We start from the raw sequence: 19,100 nt of genomic DNA on the forward strand, positions 1-19,100 counted from the left end.
AGAGCAGAACACCATATATGCGGCGTCTGCGCTCCTGAACATAGAAGCCCAATGGCTTAGGTAGGTTTAGCATAGGACCTGCCTGACCTGAGACCACCTTGGCGGGGGTAGGTGGTCACAGATGTGTTTTGATCAAAATATATTTGCTAAGAGTCCCAGATTTTATTACATCAGAGTGAGGGCTTAGTCCATATATAATGCTTGCATCTATTTTGTTAGTGCATTATTATCTTTTTTTTCCTGTGATTTATCTCATATATTAGTTGTACCTTTTAAGTTGCATTACTGAAATAAATGAACTTTGCAAGATATTCAAATTTTTCGAGTTTCACCTGTAGATGCCGCTTTCAGCGTCTCCCCACACACACCTCAGCCTTCCCCACAGGGCTTACACGCTGTGCCACGGGGATCCATCTGCTACCTACCTCTTTCTTCCATCTGATAAGCTCTTTCCGCCGGCAGTGGGGCTGCTGCCCCCCCTTCCCCCATTGCACTATAGATTTCACCACAATTTGCTTCTTATCCCGCTAATTCACCCCATTACCTTACTACCCCATTAAGCCCTCTCTCCATTATACCTTTTACCACGGATATCCATGCCTCTATTCAGCTTTGGGCACACACCATAGCTCTATTTATTATGGCCACAGTCTAACAACCATCTACATTGGTTTTACCAAAACCTCCCTTCTTCCTGATGTACTAGACTTTACTTAGCCCCCCTTTTCCCATATAGCAGATCAATTAAGCTACAGTATAGTTTTCTAAAATGCCTCTGTTCATTACTAACGTGTCCTTTTTTTCCTTTTAGTGGCTCATGTGACCAAGGTCTATCAGTGACCAAAACGTCAAGAAATAGTCACAAAAAAATTACTGGCAATTTTTTTCGCTTATCTCATTTTGTATGGAGGATATGTCACAATAATAAAATAATTTTTACTTGCATACAAACCCTGAGTGTGCGGTGGTATTTCCCTAACTAATGATACAAGGGAGAATAGCCAGGTATGAATATAAAGAGCAATCTACAAGCATATCAATAGTCAGTTTAAAAATAGTTTTAATTTTATAATTAAAAAAAAAGCCTGGAGTGTGCAGTAATTATAATCAGAGGAGGCTGCTGTTTGCATATGAATCCCTCATAATCACAGCTTTTGTCTTCTTTCTCTGCCAATTGCATACATTTATTGATACACAGTCAATTTATAGGCTCTTGTGCCTAGACGACAGGATGGTGCTGGCTTACCAGTATAGTCTGGAGACTCATGACAGCCAAATACAATTGTCCAGATGGTGAATGTCTGAGAGCATCAGTTGTGTATCTAATAAAATCAAATACATTTTAATCAGCAGTGTAATTCATATTAAACACAGCCTTTTACATTAAACTGGCTCATATGCTTTTCCATTATTTTATGGATACAAGAATAGAAGGCTAGACTGCCAAAGCAGGTTCTGTCATGCAATAAAGTGGACATGACAAGTAAACTACCATAACCCTAAGAAATAAAAGTTAAAGAACGTTTTTCTATTAAACCATAAAAACACCACTAAACTCGGGTTGATGACTTGATACTTATTGCTTTAGATCAAAATACTAGTTAACTCTAATTATGGGCAATTTTACAGCTCCCACAGATAACTTTGACCAGGGGCCAAAGGCCAGAACCCCAAACATCATGGCCGCCGCAGATTCAATTGTATCATCATCATTCTCAGGATGGTGATACAGTTGACTATTGCGTTAGGGTACGGGAGCCAATTTCGCCCTACTCCACCGTAAATCACTGTTATAGGCAACAGGCCACTAGGCCTTTAGGCCTATTAGAGGTCTCCTGCATACCGGTGCAGGGTGTACGTTTTTTTTTTTGTTCTTTTATATGTCACTTTGGGGGAACATACCATCATACCATTAATAATTAGAGGAGTGAGGGGCATTATAGCTGCTGTGGCACTACATGGGGCTTGGGCAGGGGCATTATAACTACTGGGTGCAGGACCATTATATTGTAAGTACTAGGGCACTATGTGGGCAGAGGCATTATAACTGCTGGGGCACTACTAGGGCAAATGCATTATAATTGCTGGGGCACTGTAGGGGCATTATAACTGTTGGAGTGATGCAGTGGCATTATAACTACTGGGGCACTACTGGGGGCAGATGCATTATGCTTGCTGGAGCACTTCTGGGGGCATTATAACAGCTGGGGCACTACAGGGGCCATTATAACTACTGGGGCACTACAGGAGCCATTATAACTACTGGGGCACTACAGGAGCCATTATAACTACTGGGGCACTACTGGCAACACCAATACTACTGGAGGAATTATAGACAGCATTACAGGGAGTGCAGAATTATTAGGCAAGTTGTATTTTTGAGGATTAATTTTATTATTGAACAACAACCATGTTCTCAATGAACCCAAAAAACTCATTAATATCAAAGCTGAATATTTTTGGAAGTAGTTTTTAGTTTGTTTTTAGTTTTAGCTATTTTAGGGGGATATCTGTGTGTGCAGGTGACTATTACTGTGCATAATTATTAGGTAACTTAACAAAAAACTAATATATACCCATTTCAATTATTTATTTTTACCAGTGAAACCAATATAACATCTCAACATTCACAAATATACATTTCTGACATTCAAAAACAAAACAAAAACAAATCAGTGACCAATATAGCCACCTTTCTTTGCAAGGACACTCAAAAGCCTGCCATACATGGATTCTGTCAGTGTTTTGATCTGTTCACCATCAACATTGCGTGCAGCAGCAACCACAGCCTCCCAGACACTGTTCAGAGAGGTGTACTGTTTTCCCTCCTTGTAAATCTCACATTTGATGATGGACCACAGGTTCTCAATGGGGTTCAGATCAGGTGAACAAGGAGGCCATGTCATTAGATTTTCTTCTTTTATACCCTTTCTTGCCAGCCACGCTGTGGAGTACTTGGACGCGTGTGAAGGAGCATTGTCCTGCATGAAAATCATGTTTTTCTTGAAGGATGCAGACTTCTTCCTGTACCACTGCTTGAAGAAGGTGTCTTCCAGAAACTGGCAGTAGGACTGGGAGTTGAGCTTGACTCCATCCTCAACCCGAAAAGGCCCCACAAGCTCATCTTTGATGATACCAGCCCAAACCAGTACTCCACCTCCACCTTGCTGGCGTCTGAGTCGGACTGGAGCTCTCTGCCCTTTACCAATCCAGCCACGGGCCCATCCATCTGGCCCATCAAGACTCACTCTCATTTCATCAGTCTATAAAACCTTAGAAAAATCAGTCTTGAGATATTTCTTGGCCCAGTCTTGACGTTTCAGCTTGTGTGTCTTGTTCAGTGGTGGTCGTCTTTCAGCCTTTCTTACCTTGGCCATGTCTCTGAGTATTGCACACCTTGTGCTTTTGGGCACTTCAGTGATGTTGCAGCTCTGAAATATGGCCAAACTGGTGGCAAGTGGCATCTTGGCAGCTGCACACTTGACTTTTCTCAGTTCATGGGCAGTTATTTTGCGCCTTGGTTTTTCCACACGCTTCTTGCGACCCTGTTGACTATTTTGAATGAAACGCTTGATTGTTCGATGATCACGCTTCAGAAGCTTTGCAATATTAAGAGTGCTGCATCCCTCTGCAAGATATCTCACTATTTTTGACTTTTCTGAGCCTGTCAAGTCCTTCTTTTGACCCATTTTGCCAAAGGAAAGGAAGTTGCCTAATAATTATGCACACCTAATATAGGGTGTTGATGTCATTAGACCACACCCCTTCTCATTACAGAGATGCACATCACCTAATATGCTTAATTGGTAGTAGGCTTTCGAGCCTATACAGCTTGGAGTAAGACAACATGCATAAAGAGGATGATGTGGTCAAAATACTCATTTGCCTAATAATTCTGCACGCAGTGTATAACCATTGGGATACTACTGGGTGCATTATAACTAGTGGGACACCACTGGAGGGCATTATCTTCTGGGACACTACACAAGGGCATTACAACTACTAGGGCACTACAGGAGGGCATTCTAACTACAGCAACACTACAGGAGGGTATTATAACTTGTTCTGTCTTCATACACATTCACATAGTGTGCAGTCTGACATTTAGTATGAACCATTCCTGTCTTCCAAATAAGAGTTCTCTGTAGTCTAACTTGTTTATTGGTCAACAGGATTGTGAATTGGTAAAACTACAAGAATACAAATGGCTTGTATAAGTATAAGGCATAACATGAATCAGCAGAAGCATAGAACAGCATGTATTATAACATTACATTAACACTGAGCAGATGTTCAAAATGGCTGCCTATACATAGATTGCATGGCTAGCTAACAGAAATAAGTCCCTGAGTGACACTTATACCTAAACAGCTATGCATAACATAATGTCCCTGAAACAAGGTAGATCTCACTCATCAGATATACTTGCAAAAGGATAGTGGAGTTTAAGAAGAAGATATGCAGGAGACAGCACTGCTGATGTCCTGTAACATGGAGACTGGGCTTCTCTTTCCCAGAATGCACTACACTCCCACAATGCTTTGCACCTCCCAACAATACAATAATCTTTATTAACAGACAAACAAAGTGTAGTACATTTTTAAGACCGCTAGATGGTGCTGTAACCTAACAACTACAGAAATACAGCAGATGTGATCTGTAATAATACTGAAATGAATCTCCCTGGGCTGGAACAAAACTTAACTACTGGGGCACTAATTATAAATATGGGGCACACTATGGGGGGCATTATATAGTAAATCCCGGGGGTACTATAGGGGACATTATTACTACTGGGGGCAAAATAGAGGGGTCTTAATATGACTGGGGGAACTACAGAGGCCCCCAGAGGAGCACTATAGAGAGGACTTATTACTACTGGGTGCACTATGTTAGGCATTAATATTGGGTACATTGTGCAGGACACTACTACTAATAGGGAAATATTGTGGAGCATTATCATTATGGTAGGGGCCCCTATTACTAATGATGGCACTCTGGGGGAAATTTATGCTATTGGTGGTTCTTTTATATTACTATTGGGCAAACTATCTGTATAACACTATTATTTTTGCAATGTAGTATTTGGAGGCATGGGGGAGCATAGAAGGCAAATTCATTGATACCACTGTTGGGGCACTAGAGAGGGGTAGATGATGGAAAAGTGAGGAACGTAAGAGTCTGTTTGAGTAATCTGTTGAGATGAGACATGGCTGTAAGAAGTTGTCATGGACCGAATGGAGAAGAGGAATGAGAACATCTACATCAGAGGATATGTCACCAGTGAGGAACCTGATTTTATAGGTATATGGTACTGAGTGTTCATCCAGCAAGCAAAATATATCTTTAGTGCGAGGGTGTGGGTGTGTAATTTGGCATATAAGCATTGGGGCTGGGCCTAGGACCTTATGAGACCGTAGCAACGTTCCTGGCTTTGACACACTCCTTATGTCTTTTTATGCAGTGCTATAACTCACTTTCTATAATGCTGCATAATTATTAAATTAATTTTCTGTTCAAGACTCCGTAAAAATGACAACAACATTTAAGATTTGAAAAATGTAACGCATTTATATTTATTCTATTTGTGGTCCTGGCTACGGTGGGAGCAGAGTGGACGAACTGAGTTGGGGAGGGGTGACTGATTGTCAACTATCAATGGCTGAGGTGTGCCTGAAGCCATGGCCGTGTGCGAGCTAAATGAGGGGCAAGCCTGATGGTGAGAGAGGTGAAGAAAGGGGAAGGGTGGGAGGGGTAGAGCGCGGCGTCCATGATGGGAGAGTGAGGCGGCGCTATATAGGTCTCCTTCGCCCCTCCCACAAACACAGGCTGATCTTCAGCCTTGCTACTTGTGGTCCTGGCTACGGTGGGAGCAGAGTGGACGAACTGAGTTGGGGAGGGGTGACTGATTGTCAACTATCAATGGCTGAGGTGTGCCTGAAGCCATGGCCGTGTGCGAGCTAAATGAGGGGCAAGCCTGATGGTGAGAGAGGTGAAGAAAGGGGAAGGGTGGGAGGGGTAGAGCGCGGCGTCCATGATGGGAGAGTGAGGCGGCGCTATATAGGTCTCCTTCGCCCCTCCCACAAACACAGGCTGATCTTCAGCCTTGCTACTTGTGGTCCTGGCTACGGTGGGAGCAGAGTGGACGAACTGAGTTGGGGAGGGGTGACTGATTGTCAACTATCAATGGCTGAGGTGTGCCTGAAGCCATGGCCGTGTGCGAGCTAAATGAGGGGCAAAAATCAATCGGGTAGGAAAGATTAATGCGGAACTCATAAAGCTAAGCTGGTGAAGGCTCCGGCAATCTCAACCTGCGGGTTCGGAACGTAGTGCGTGAAAACGGGAAGATGCCATCTGCCCATTTTCTGGATGACGTGCTCTGGGACCCCATGACTTGACGCTGTGGATGCCGCCCCTATGCGGAATGAATGTCCCGAAATGGCCTTGGCATCGAACCCTAGTCCGAAGCTAAGATTCTGATGTGGTGAACGAATTGTGACGCCGTGAGATGTTTGGAGTTGAAAGGGAAAAGAGGGCTGCCCGGCGCAGGATCTTTTGCAGTGGCGAATAGCCTTTTGAACACGGCAACCGAGCACCAGTCATTGAAGGTCTGGTAGTAGCGAATTTTGACTGGCGGTCCCACTTGAGAAGTTTGGTGAAGTGGAGTGATAGGGTGCAATGCGTCTGCTGCCAGGCTAATTGATCTAAAGTGGGGCCTGCGTGTCCTGGAGAGCTGGTGAATTCCCCGGGCCGTAAGAACCCGTAAAGACAGAGGTACATAGCTGCTTTGATCGCTATGCTTTTATATGGCCCGAAAGGATCATTGTCTAGGGAGGTGGAAAAGGCCCTGAACATTGCCCCGGTGACTGGTTTCCTGCGGGACTCTGGCTTGCTGCTGTTCTTTTGAATCTGGCATTACCTGATGAGCTTACCTAGATTACCTGGACTTGGCGTACGAAACCGTGGAACAGGAACGACCTGGATGGAAAGGGACCTGAGACTGGTACCTGGATGAAATCACCTAAGCGAAATTTGAACCAAATAGACCTCTGGGATGACCCTGGAAAAACATGGGATGAGGCTTGAGAGATGCTGGAGATAAAGTAGAACCTGACGTGGATCAGGGAGCGGGAGCGCGCGTTGTCAATTAACTTAACCGTGCCTGATGCATGTGAGGCCTGAGAGCGAAACGAATGACCTGATGCGTGTCAGGTGGTCGAGCTCGTGAACTAGCTGCGTGGCTAGCGGCAAGTGCCCCTGAGGCGCACCAGGGTCCAACCGGGCTGAAACGGCCTGATGCGTGTCAGACGACTGACGTACCTGCTGCGTGGCAGGACCGTGGAGAAGCACATGATGCGTGTCAGGAATATGAAATATGACATGAAAGAAAAACCTGTCCCTGATGCGTGTCAGGGCGTTAAATGAACCTGATGCGTGTCAGGAAAATAAAACATGAACTGCTGCGTGGCAGACAAGTGAATGACCCTGATGCGTGTCAGGAAAATAGAACATGAACTGCTGCGTGGCAGACCAAATATCGAATGAAAAAAATATATTAAGCAGACAAATAAAGGTTCTAACACAACGTATCAAAGCATCCACAGGTGGATGTTCTCTTTTGGATGGGTTCAGTCACTATATAACATGGAGAGCCTGCCTTTATTCTTTTCTATCTTGGTTTGGATGCCTTGCGGGCGGCCGGAACCCGTGAGCTAGCTGCGTGGCTAGAGGCGAAGCTCCTGAGGCGCATCGGAGCAACTAAGTTTAGGACGGGCCGAGTGAGTAGCGCGACCGAGCACCTGCTGCATGGCAGGAAGTGTAAATGAGGCGTGAGAACCTGTCCCTGATGCGTGTCAGGGTGGTGGATGAACCTGATGCGTGTCAGGAAAACTAACGTGGACTGCTACGTGGCAGACCACAACTGAAGCGTGAATACGTGTCAGGGAAATAGAACGAGACGGAAAAGGCATCTGCTGCGTGGCAGATGATTACGTGAAAGAAACATTTAAATTGACATAAATCTGCTGCGTGGCAGACAATAGCGTGAATGAACCTAAGGAAAAATTGACATGAATCTGCTGCGTGGCAGACAATAGCGTGAATGAACCTAAGGAAAAATTGACATGAATCAGCTGTGTGGCAGACAATAGCGTGGATGAACCTAAGGAAAATTGACATGAATCTGCTGCGTGGCAGACAATAGCGTAAATGAATCTAAGGAAAAGACAAATTTTGACATGAATCTGCTGCGTGGCAGACAATAGCGTGGATGAACCTAAGGAAAAATTGACATGAATCTGCTGCGTGGCAGACAATAGCGTGGATGAACCTAAGGAAAAGACAAAATTGACATGAATCTGCTGCGTGGCAGAAAATAGCGTGAATGAAACAGACCAAATTGACATGAGGCTGCTGCGTGGCAGACAATAGCGTGGATGAACCTAAGGAAAAATTGACATGAATCTGCTGCGTGGCAGACAATAGCGTGAATGAACCTAAGGAAAAATTGACATGAATCAGCTGCGTGGCAGACAATAGCGTGGATGAACCTAAGGAAAATTGACATGAATCTGCTGCGTGGCAGACAATAGCGTAAATGAATCTAAGGAAAAGACAAATTTTGACATGAATCTGCTGCGTGGCAGACAATAGCGTGGATGAACCTAAGGAAAAATTGACATGAATCTGCTGCGTGGCAGACAATAGCGTGGATGAACCTAAGGAAAAGACAAAATTGACATGAATCTGCTGCGTGGCAGAAAATAGCGTGAATGAAACAGACCAAATTGACATGAGGCTGCTGCGTGGCAGACAATAGCGTGGATGAACCTAAGGAAAAATTGACATGAATCTGCTGCGTGGCAGACAATAGCGTGGATGAACCTAAACAAAAGACAAAATTGACATGAATCTGCTGCGTGGCAGAAAATAGCGTGAATGAAACAGACCAAATTGACATGAGGCTGCTACGTGGCAGACGATGGCGTGGATGAACCTAGGGAAAAATTGACATAGATCTGCTGCGTGGCAGACAATAACGTGAATGAATCTAAGGAAAAGACAAAATTGACATGAATCTGCTGCGTGGCAGAAAATAGCGTGAATGAAACAGACAAAATTTGACATGAAGCTGCTGCATGGCAGACAATAGCGTGGGGGACAATTTGACATGAATCTGCCGTGTGGCAGACACTGACGTGAAGGTGAAATTTAAGCGTCTGTGCACTTGCTCTGTATGCCTGGAGAGAGGATTTTTTTATTTATTTTTTGCACTGCTTTACTGAGGCCGAATAGCAGTGTTTGATTCTTGTTTCCCAGGGCATTGTGTTGATGCAGATTATGACTCGAAACCGCAGTTTAATTAATTTAGGCTAAAAATGTGCCGGATACTAAGCCACGCTGGCTGTCGGGTTCCCAGTGCCAGGGGTGTAGGCGTAATGGGGACCCGAGCGTCGGCGCTGCCTGGAGACCAGTGCGGGAGGTGGGGCCAGCAGGCAGACATGTGGAAGCGTCGGCGTTGCCTGGAGACCTAGTGCGGGAGGTGGGGCCAGCAGGCAGACATGTGGAATCGTTTGAAGAGCGCGGCGCCGAGGCTCCCAGGACAGGGGAGCGTGGTTCGGGAAGGTAGAGAACTTCCGACGGAGGCAGGAACGAGCAGGAACGCGCACGAGCAGGAACAGGAACGAGCAGCAGCGAGGGTAAGCGGCAGCGTCGGCACTGAAACCGGAAGTGCAGAGACGTCACGGTAGAGCGCGGCGTCCATGATGGGAGAGTGAGGCGGCGCTATATAGGTCTCCTTCGCCCCTCCCACAAACACAGGCTGATCTTCAGCCTTGCTACTTGTATTTTTATGATGAGAAATTATACATAACTTCTTCATAAACTCAAGTATTCAAATTTGCAGTAAATACCTATTAAGAAAGAAAAGTCCAAATACCTTGCTACAAATTTACAGCCTTCATCTCTAGCTGCATACCTGCTTGAATGCATGGACACACGTGAAAAGAAACAAATTGGTACAAAATACAGGTGTTAGGGTACTTTCACACACAGGTTTTGGCCTCATGCACACGACCGTTGTGTGCATCCGCGGCCGTTGTTCCGTTTTCCGTTTTTTTTTGCGGACCCATTAACTTTCAATGGGTCCCTGGAAAAATCGGAAAATGCACCGTTTGGCTTCCGTGTCCGTGATCCGTTTTTCCAGTCCGTGAAAAAAATATGACCTGTCCTATTTTTTTCACGGACAACGGTTCACGGACCCATTCAAGTCAATGGGTCCGTGAAAAATCACGGATGCACACAAGATAGTCATCCGCGTCTGTGATCCGTGTCCGTGATTCGTGTCCGTTTTTCCTATCATTTTCAATGCAAACTTGACTTTTTTTTTTTTTTCACTTTTCATGTCCGTGGATCCTCCAAAAATCAAGGACGACCCACGGATGAAAAAACGGACACGGATCACGGAAAAACGGAACCCGTTTTTGCGGACCGCAAAAAAATACGGTCGTGTGCATGAGGCCTTTTGCTGGTATTTTTCTCCACATTTGCATTTTTATTGGTGTTTTTTGCACTTGCGTTTTTTGTTCAGGCATTTTGACAATACCTTTTTTGTAGTGGAAAATGCCATGAGGAAAATGCTAGTGGTAAGACAAGGGAGGAGATTTATCAAGACTCATGCAAAGGAAAACTGACTTAGGCTGGGTTCACACGAGCGTGTCCGGATTAGTTCCGGATGCGTCCCGGTGTGTTGCGGCAAACCCGCGCGAGTAGGAATGCAATTGCAGTCAGTTTTGACTGCGATTGCGTTCCGATGTTCAGTTTTTATCGTGCGTGTGCAATGTGTTTTGCACGCGCATGATAAAAAACCGACTGTGGTACCCAGACCCGAACTTCTTCACAGAAGTTCAGGTTTGGGTTCGGTGTTGTGTAGATGTTATTATTTTCCCTTATAACATGGTTATAAGGGAAAATAATAGCATTCTGAAAACAGAATGCATAGTAGGTGATCAGTTGAGGGTTAAAAAAAATAAAAAAAATTAACTCACCTTCTCCGTTTGTTCGCGTAAGTCCCGGTCTCTTCTTTACTTCTCAAAAGATGAACTATGGGCTAAAGGACCTTTGGTGACGTCAGATCACATGCTCCAATCACATGGTCCATCACCGCGGTGATGGACCATGTGATTGGAGCATGTGATCTTACGTCATCAAAGGTCCTTTAGCCCATAGTTCATCTTTTTAAAGAACTAAAGACCGGGAGAACTACGCGAACAAGAGGACAAGGTGAGTTAATTTTTTTTATTTTTTAACCCTCAATTGACCTTCTACTAAGCATTCTGTATTCAGAATGCTATTATTTTCCCTTATAACCATGTTATAAGGGAAAATAATACAGTGTATAGACAGTCACCTAGCAACCGTGCGTGAAAATCGCACCGCATCCGCACTTGCTTGCGGATGCATGCGATTTTCACGCAACCCCATTCACTTCTATGGGGCCTGCGTTGCGTGAAAAACGCAGAATATAGAGCATGCTGGGATTTTCACGCAACGCATAAGTGATGCGTGAAAATCATCGCTCATCTGAACAGCCCCATTGAAATGAATGGGTCCAGATTCAGTGCGGGTGCAATGCGTTCACCTACCGCATTGCACCCGCGCGGAAATCTCGCCCGCGTGAACGCAGCCTTAGGCTACTTTCACATTAGCATTTTTTGCGGATCCGTCATGGATCTGCAAAAACACTTCCATTACAATAATACAACCGCATGCATCCGTCATGAACGGATCCGGTTGTATTATGTCTTCTATAGCCATGACGGATCCGTCTTGAACACCATTGAAAGTCAATGGGGGTGGATCCGTTTTCTATTGTGTCACAAAAAACAGATGTGTCCCCATTGACTTACATTGTGTGTCGGGACGGATCCATCTTGCTCCGCACCACATCGCGGACGGAAAACCGCTGCCTGCAGCGTTTTTCTGTCCGCGATTGGGATGCAACCAAACGGAACGGAATGCATTTTGGTGAATTTCGTTCAGTTCAGTTTTGTCCCTATTGACAATGAATGGGAACAAAACTTAAGCGTTTTCTTCCACTATTGAGATCCTATGATGGATCTCAATGGCGGAATTGAAAACGCTAATGTGAAAGTAGCCTTATTTGTCCATAGTAACCTACAGCATCAGATCGATCTGTCCATTTTCTAAAGGAGCTCTGAAAAATGAAAGGTGGAATCTGATTGATTGGTTGCTATAGACAACTAAGCCAGTTTTTATTTTCACCAATCTTGATAAATATACCCCACAGTGTGTGCAAAAATGTCTGAAAAAACACGACAAGCAGTTATTCTACTGTGTATTAAATGGTGAAATGTCCAGTGGCAAATTCATGTATGTAGGGATCCTAAGGCCCCTTTCACACGGGCGAGTATTCCTCGCGGATGGGATGCGTGAGGTGAACGCATTGCACCCGCACTGAATACCGACCCATTCATTTCTATGGGGCTGTTCAGATGAGCGGTGATTTTCACGCATCACTTATGCGTTGCGTGAAAATCGCAGCATGCTCTATATTCTGCGTTTTTCACGCAACGCAGGCCCAATAGAAGTGAATGGGGTTGCGCGAAAATCGCAAGCATCCGCAAGCAAGTGCGGATGCGGTGCGATTTTCATGCATGGTTGCTAGGTGACAGTATTCACTGTATTATTTTCCCTTATAACATGGTTATAAGGGAAAATAATAGCATTCTGAATACAGAATGCTTAGTAGGTGATCAATTGAGGGTTAAAAAAAAAAAAAAAAAATTAACTCACCTTCTCCTCTTGTTCGCGTAGCTTCCGGTCTCTTCTTTCCTTCTTAAAAGATGAACTATCGGATAGGACCTGTGGTGACGTCAGATCACATGCTCCAATCACATGGTCCATCACCACGGTGATGTACCATGTGATTGGAGCATGTGATCTGACGTCACCAAAGGTCCTTTAGCCCACAGCTCATCATTAAAGAAGTAAAGAAGAGACCGGGAACTACGCGAACCAGAGGAGAAGGCGAGTTAATTTTTTTCTTTTTTTTTAACCCTCAATTGATCACCTACTAAGCATTCTGTATTCAGAATGCTATTATTTTCCCTTATAACCATGTTATAAGGGAAAATAATACTATCTACACAACACCTAACCCAAGCCCGAACTTCTGTGAAGAAGTTCGGGTTTGGGTACCAAACATGCGCGATTTTTCTCTCGCGAGTGCAAAACGCATTACAATGTTTTGCACTCGCGCGGAAAAATCGCGGGTGTTCCCGCAACGCACCCGCACATTTTCTCGCAACGCCCGTGTGAAAGAGGCCTAAGGGTGTAAAGGCTGTGGCTAAACAAAAGGAGGCTAAGAAGGAGCATGAATGCTGATTTGAAACTGCTTTCAAGCTACAAAAAGTCAATAAGTGACGATACTATGACAAGTTGAAGTACTGCATTCATTTTAAAATGACTATCTGGTTCTAAAAAATTGATGACCTATCCTTATCCTATAATAAGCCATCAATAATAGAGGGATCCAACTCTCTGCACCACCGGTGATCAGCTGTTTGAAGAGGCCACTGCTCCCCTGTGAGTGCTGCATCCCATTCATTCTTTTCCATGCACACCTCTGTGCTTTTAGTAAACACTGTGCCTAGTATATGCAGCCTAGTCCTATTCATTTGAATGGGACAAAACTGTAGCAAAGTGTAATACCAGACAGAGCTGTAGACTTGTAAATTATTTGGGTTCAACAGTTGAAGAGGGTTTCCTGGGGCAATTATTTATTTAAAAACAGGGTTGGAATGACTTGAAAAAACAAACAACTCACATCACCGATCCCTCAACACTGCTCCAGTCCCTGGTCCTCTCCACTTCCTGGTCTAGGGCTTGACATGCAGTAAATGGCTTGGACTGCTCACTCAGCCAATCACTGATATATACTTTGTAGGTAAGGATTCAGTATAACTTGTAATTCGTTGACTTGAACCCCTTCTGATTCTGAGTTTACATGTCAAGTGGGTAAGCCTAATCAGCGACTGCCAGCTATTTGTGTATGAGTGTGCATACAGCTATAATGTTCAATCACTGAATAGACCCACCCACTGCACTCCGAGCTCAGAATGACAAGGGTTCAAATCAATGAATTCCAAGTTATACTGAATCCTTACCTACAAAGGTATATATATATATATATATATATATATATATATATATATACACACTTTTTTTATTCATTAAGGGGGACTTTATTTGTACTAGGTGGTTGTAGTGTAAGGAGTGGGACTCAGGGTACCCTCTGTGTGTGCGTCAGTCCCTTTTGTACCTTTTGATTGTTGTAAAAGCTTACTTATTTGGAGTATTTGGTGTGCTCACCTGTTCATATACACACACCCTCTGTTTTCTTTTCTTTTTTGCTAGTCTAGTGCTGGTCAGAGAGGTACCATGCTTCTGGTAACTGGTGCTTTCCCTTGCCCCTGTATCCATTGTCGGACTGGGGTGCCTTATGGCCCTCCAGTAAAATTTATTTTGGGGGCCACCATACGGGTACATTCAAATATTACCTGTTCACACAGCAGCAAGATGCTACCAGATGATTGAATATGGGGGTTCCTGCAGCACCTTTGAGAAGGTAGGTCCAGGGGAAAAGAGGATACTGGCTAGCCTTTCTCTATACCTAGAAGTCATTTCAGCTCTGATCATGTCTATTAATAATCTATCACTTCTTTTTATATAAACATAGGCTGGTTGAGATGCTGTACATTAAATATATGTATATAGTGCAGTAAGTCTACTGTTATGTGCAGGTTGTGCAGGGGATGGGAGACTAGGGGCCCACCTTGCTCAGGGGCCCACCAGGGGATTCACTTTTACCCCTGTGGGCCAGTCCGAGCCTGCCTGTATTAGTAGGGGTATGGCCACGTGTTCAAAACCAGGAGCGCAACATTATTGTTAAGGAGAAAAAGGATGAGATTGTGGATTGTGATCAGTCCTCCTCTCAGTTGCAGTAGGATGACATGGAGTTAAGTTTGCAGTCTGGCACATGCTGTGGATCCAGGGGTCACAGCATTCCTCCTACTACTCGTCCTTTCAGCCCCAGAAAAGGCTTTCAGTGGAGTCCTTTCTGTCTTCATTGCCCCTTCTTAGCAGCATCTTCCATTTTCCTAAGAAATGGCAAGAAAACCCTATCAAGCCCTATGGCAGACAGTGAAGAGAGTCTCCCGGATAATGACTTGTGTGAGAGCAGTCACAGTTTGGGCCAGGGATGGACTGGGACAATAAAGTGGCCCTGGACTTCAGCCAGACCGGCCCACTTTATTTTTCCCAAACACACTAAAAAAAAAACATAAGTAAAAACATTCCACTGTAAGTATAAGTATGTTTCCATCTCCTCTGTCATCTACTATTTCATGCGTTATGTCTTCTCCTCTCTCTAATCCTCTGTCTTTTTTCAGAACTTCTCTCTCTTGTCTACACTCATGTTCCTGCTCATCTCCTCTATCGTCTTCACATTCATCGCCTGCCTCATGCTCCCTCTCCTCTCCACTCTCCTCTATTGTGGACCCAGCCTGAGAATAGACATATAGTAAGTCACAACTGTAGGCTAAATATGTTCCATAAAGTCCACAAATCTGTATGTGGTTTAAGAAGGAATAAATAATAATGTCTGACTTACCATAGCAGTCAGGCCCGCACTGCTCTCAGCTTTTGCGGACGTTCCAGCAAATAATGCATCTAATTTTACACATTTAGTGGCATCTGCCTCAAGTGCTTGCCTTTTGTTGTCTCTTAACTTCTCGGCTCCTCCCTTACGTTTAGTCTTGTGTTTTAACATGTTTGTTGTTGCAAGTCACACCTAATGGCAATAGGTAACACTTGTTGTTAACCTTACTTGCTGACGCTGTGGTGGTGGCACTGAATTATCGCTGTACTCGTACACTTTCTCGTTCCTCCTCGTTCCTCCTCGGCGGCGCTGGCTCCGCCTACTCTTGTTGCTTGAACGGGCTCGGCTCCTCCCATACTCCTCCTCTCCTCCCGCATACGGCCGTGAGCGTGACCCCTGAGATACCTCACGTCGCTGGGAGGTGATCAGGGCCGCTCTAAACATAGGAGGAGGCGGAGCCAGAGGGAAGTGGCAGGCCAGCGCAGCTTGATGGACGCCGGTCATTGGCTGACGGCGCCGCCGACGCCAGCCACCAGGTAAATGAATCAAAATCACACAGAAAATGACAGTGATTGACAGCCGGCCCATAATTCGATCGGCCCACCGGGATTCTCCCGGTACTCCCGATGGCCAGTCCATCGCTGGTTTGGGCTGCTCTGAGGAGAAGGTTTGGAAGGTGGCTGGGGACCACATGCATAGCTGTGTTGATGATGGTGGTAATTGTGGCACCTGTAGCCAAGTCATTGGTGTTTGGGACAGTAAAAGTGGCATTCGGAGAGAATGCAGAGCAGGGAAGGGGGACCCAGAAGCCCACCATGATATCTCACAGTCTGATAAAAATGTCAGGGAGTGTGAGAACTCCAGTGACAATTGTGTGCTGGAAAGGACCTGGGAGTTGGATTGGGGTGTTGAGGAGGAGACAACACCAGTGGAGAATGGCGATGGCAACAGCAATAAAGCGCAGAGCTGACATACCTCCCAAATAACAACCAGGGCCACAACTGTATCAGGATCTGGTGATGCTGCTGACACTGTGTGTGGGTTAGGTCCATAATGTGCTAGAGCTAAGCTCAGCTGCCTGTGCGAGCATCTCCCGTATGGAATTTTTTCTCCACAAGGCAGCCACATAAAACTAAAGCCGTGTGCAAGATCTGCAGGATTAAAACCGTGGCCCTTCAAACACAATCATAGGGACCAGAGGTCTATTGCAGCACAGGAGGCGGCATCACTGGATCCTTTGGGAAAATACAACTGGCCAGCATTCCTGATCAAAATAAGTCTCCTGGTCTTCTTTGTGCCAGCCAACCCACATCCCCAAGACATACTGTATCTTTATCAACATCTTCTTCTTCTCTTGCTAAGACTCCTCCTTGTCCTCCTCTCCATCGTGAGACATCTGTAATGGAATGTATGGCCATGAAAAAACTTTCTCCATCAGCAATTAGCTTTTCAACAAGCTGAACCCCCACCTGGCTATGTTACTGACGGTGAAGTCACTGCTGTGCCATGCCATTGTATTAGTGTCTTGTACTCTCACGTTGTGGCGAACTCAGGCAACTCCTTGCGATTCTAACTGTGCAGCAAGCTGCACTCCATGCTGGACACCTGAAGCAGCTGTTACAGGCAGGGACAGTACATCTCTTGCATGGCACACTGCGTAAATGTTTTTTCCTGCAGTGGAGAGACCTCAGCAACATGGGCAGGTCCTTTTGACCCTCCTCCACTATATCATCGGGCTGGCTCCCTCAGCAGGCACTTATCTGCCTTCTCCACCTCCTCCTCCATGGACAAAGTCCCATCCCTAACAGCAGCAGGGCACGGCATCACTCCCCCTCCCGCTCCTACATATCACATGTGTCAAGTCAAGCATTGCTATATGGTCTTGGAGCTGATTGGCCTGGATAATAGACACACAGGAGAGCAGTTGCTAAAGGACATCAAGCAGCAAACATCCCGCTGGCTGTCACCCGACCAACTCTAATTGGGCAAGGTGGTAAGCAACAATGACCACAACATCCTGGGCATGACCTTTTGAAAAACTGCACTGGCTTGCTCAAGGTGTCGGCAATGTCCAGGAGACTGTACCTCTTTTCAGCCAATCTCATGTGGGGAGGAACACACTCTTGGACTTGCAGAATTAGAATGGCCTGCAATTACACTGCTTAATCCGCAACGTTCCTACTTGCTGGAATTCAACATGCTTGAGTGTATGTATGAGCGGAAAACCATGAAGACCATCAGACAACTCATGCCGTTCATGCTGCATTTGTCCCTCATCCCCCTCATATGTATTTTTGAAGAGACATTGAAGTTCATGCAACAGGTGGCGACGAAGGAAGAGGAAGAAGAACAGGTAACGAATCTTGCTGTCCATCCTGTAGCTGCTGGGGACCCACAATAAGAAACTCCAATGGTGGATGAGGATGAGGTGCTGCCACTAAAGGAGGAAGAGGAGCTGGAGCAGCAGGAGGAGGATGATGATGACGGTGACACCGGCCAGGACACCCAATCATCTCAGAGTTTGAAAGAACTGTCTCCTCGGGCACACTGACCAGAATGGTGACCTGTTTGTTCACTTGTTTACATAGTAACAGATGTATCATTGACATCAAGCAATCTGATGTTTACTGACTAGCCATGCTTTTTTAGACCCTCACTATCAAAGTAAAATAGGTCTAATGTTTTCCTCCCTCCTAAAGGGAGGACAAATTATGTTATAACCAGGAAACACTGTGTACGCAGCTTAGCGCTGCTTTCGGTGTGCATACCTGCCGCCAGCATGTCTGAAAGGGAGGCCCCTCTCCACCCCCACAGAGTCACCCACCTCCCGCCTCCACAAACAGCAGAAGCTGCAGCAGCAGCCAGTTCAGTCTCCTCAACATGATGGAGCAGTTTTTCCACATGCCGTGCCAGGTTTAGGCCAGCAAGCAAGCAGACAGCTCCTACCTCATCGCCGAGGTTCAGACCTACCTACACTCTAGCCAGTCTCAGATGCTTACCCTATTCCCTGACCCCATAAACTTCTGCACAGGCAGATTGGAACAGTGGCCCGAACTTGCACAGCATGCTCTCTTTCTTGCCTAGCCTCCATTGTCATCTTGGGTGTGATCTTAACACCCAAACAGATCAAACTGTCACCACTAGTGTCCAAAATAACATTTTTGTCAAAATGAACCAAGCCTGGATTCAGGAGGATTTTCACACTCCTCCAGCTGAGGCTGATGAATAGATCTGGCCTTGCTGACGGTGCCCTATCTTGCCACTGTTGCTGCCTGCCTGCCTCCATCATGCCGCTGCCACCATAACATCACTGCTGCGGCCTGCCGACTATCATGTCCTGTACAGCTGCTGTTGCAGCCTGGGACCATTATGTTCTGTGCGGCTGATGCTGCCGCTATTATTGCCACTGCCGCCTTCATGC

This window comes from Bufo bufo, chromosome 4 (genome assembly GCF_905171765.1).
Source record: "Bufo bufo chromosome 4, aBufBuf1.1, whole genome shotgun sequence".
NCBI classification, from domain to species: domain Eukaryota; kingdom Metazoa; phylum Chordata; class Amphibia; order Anura; family Bufonidae; genus Bufo; species Bufo bufo.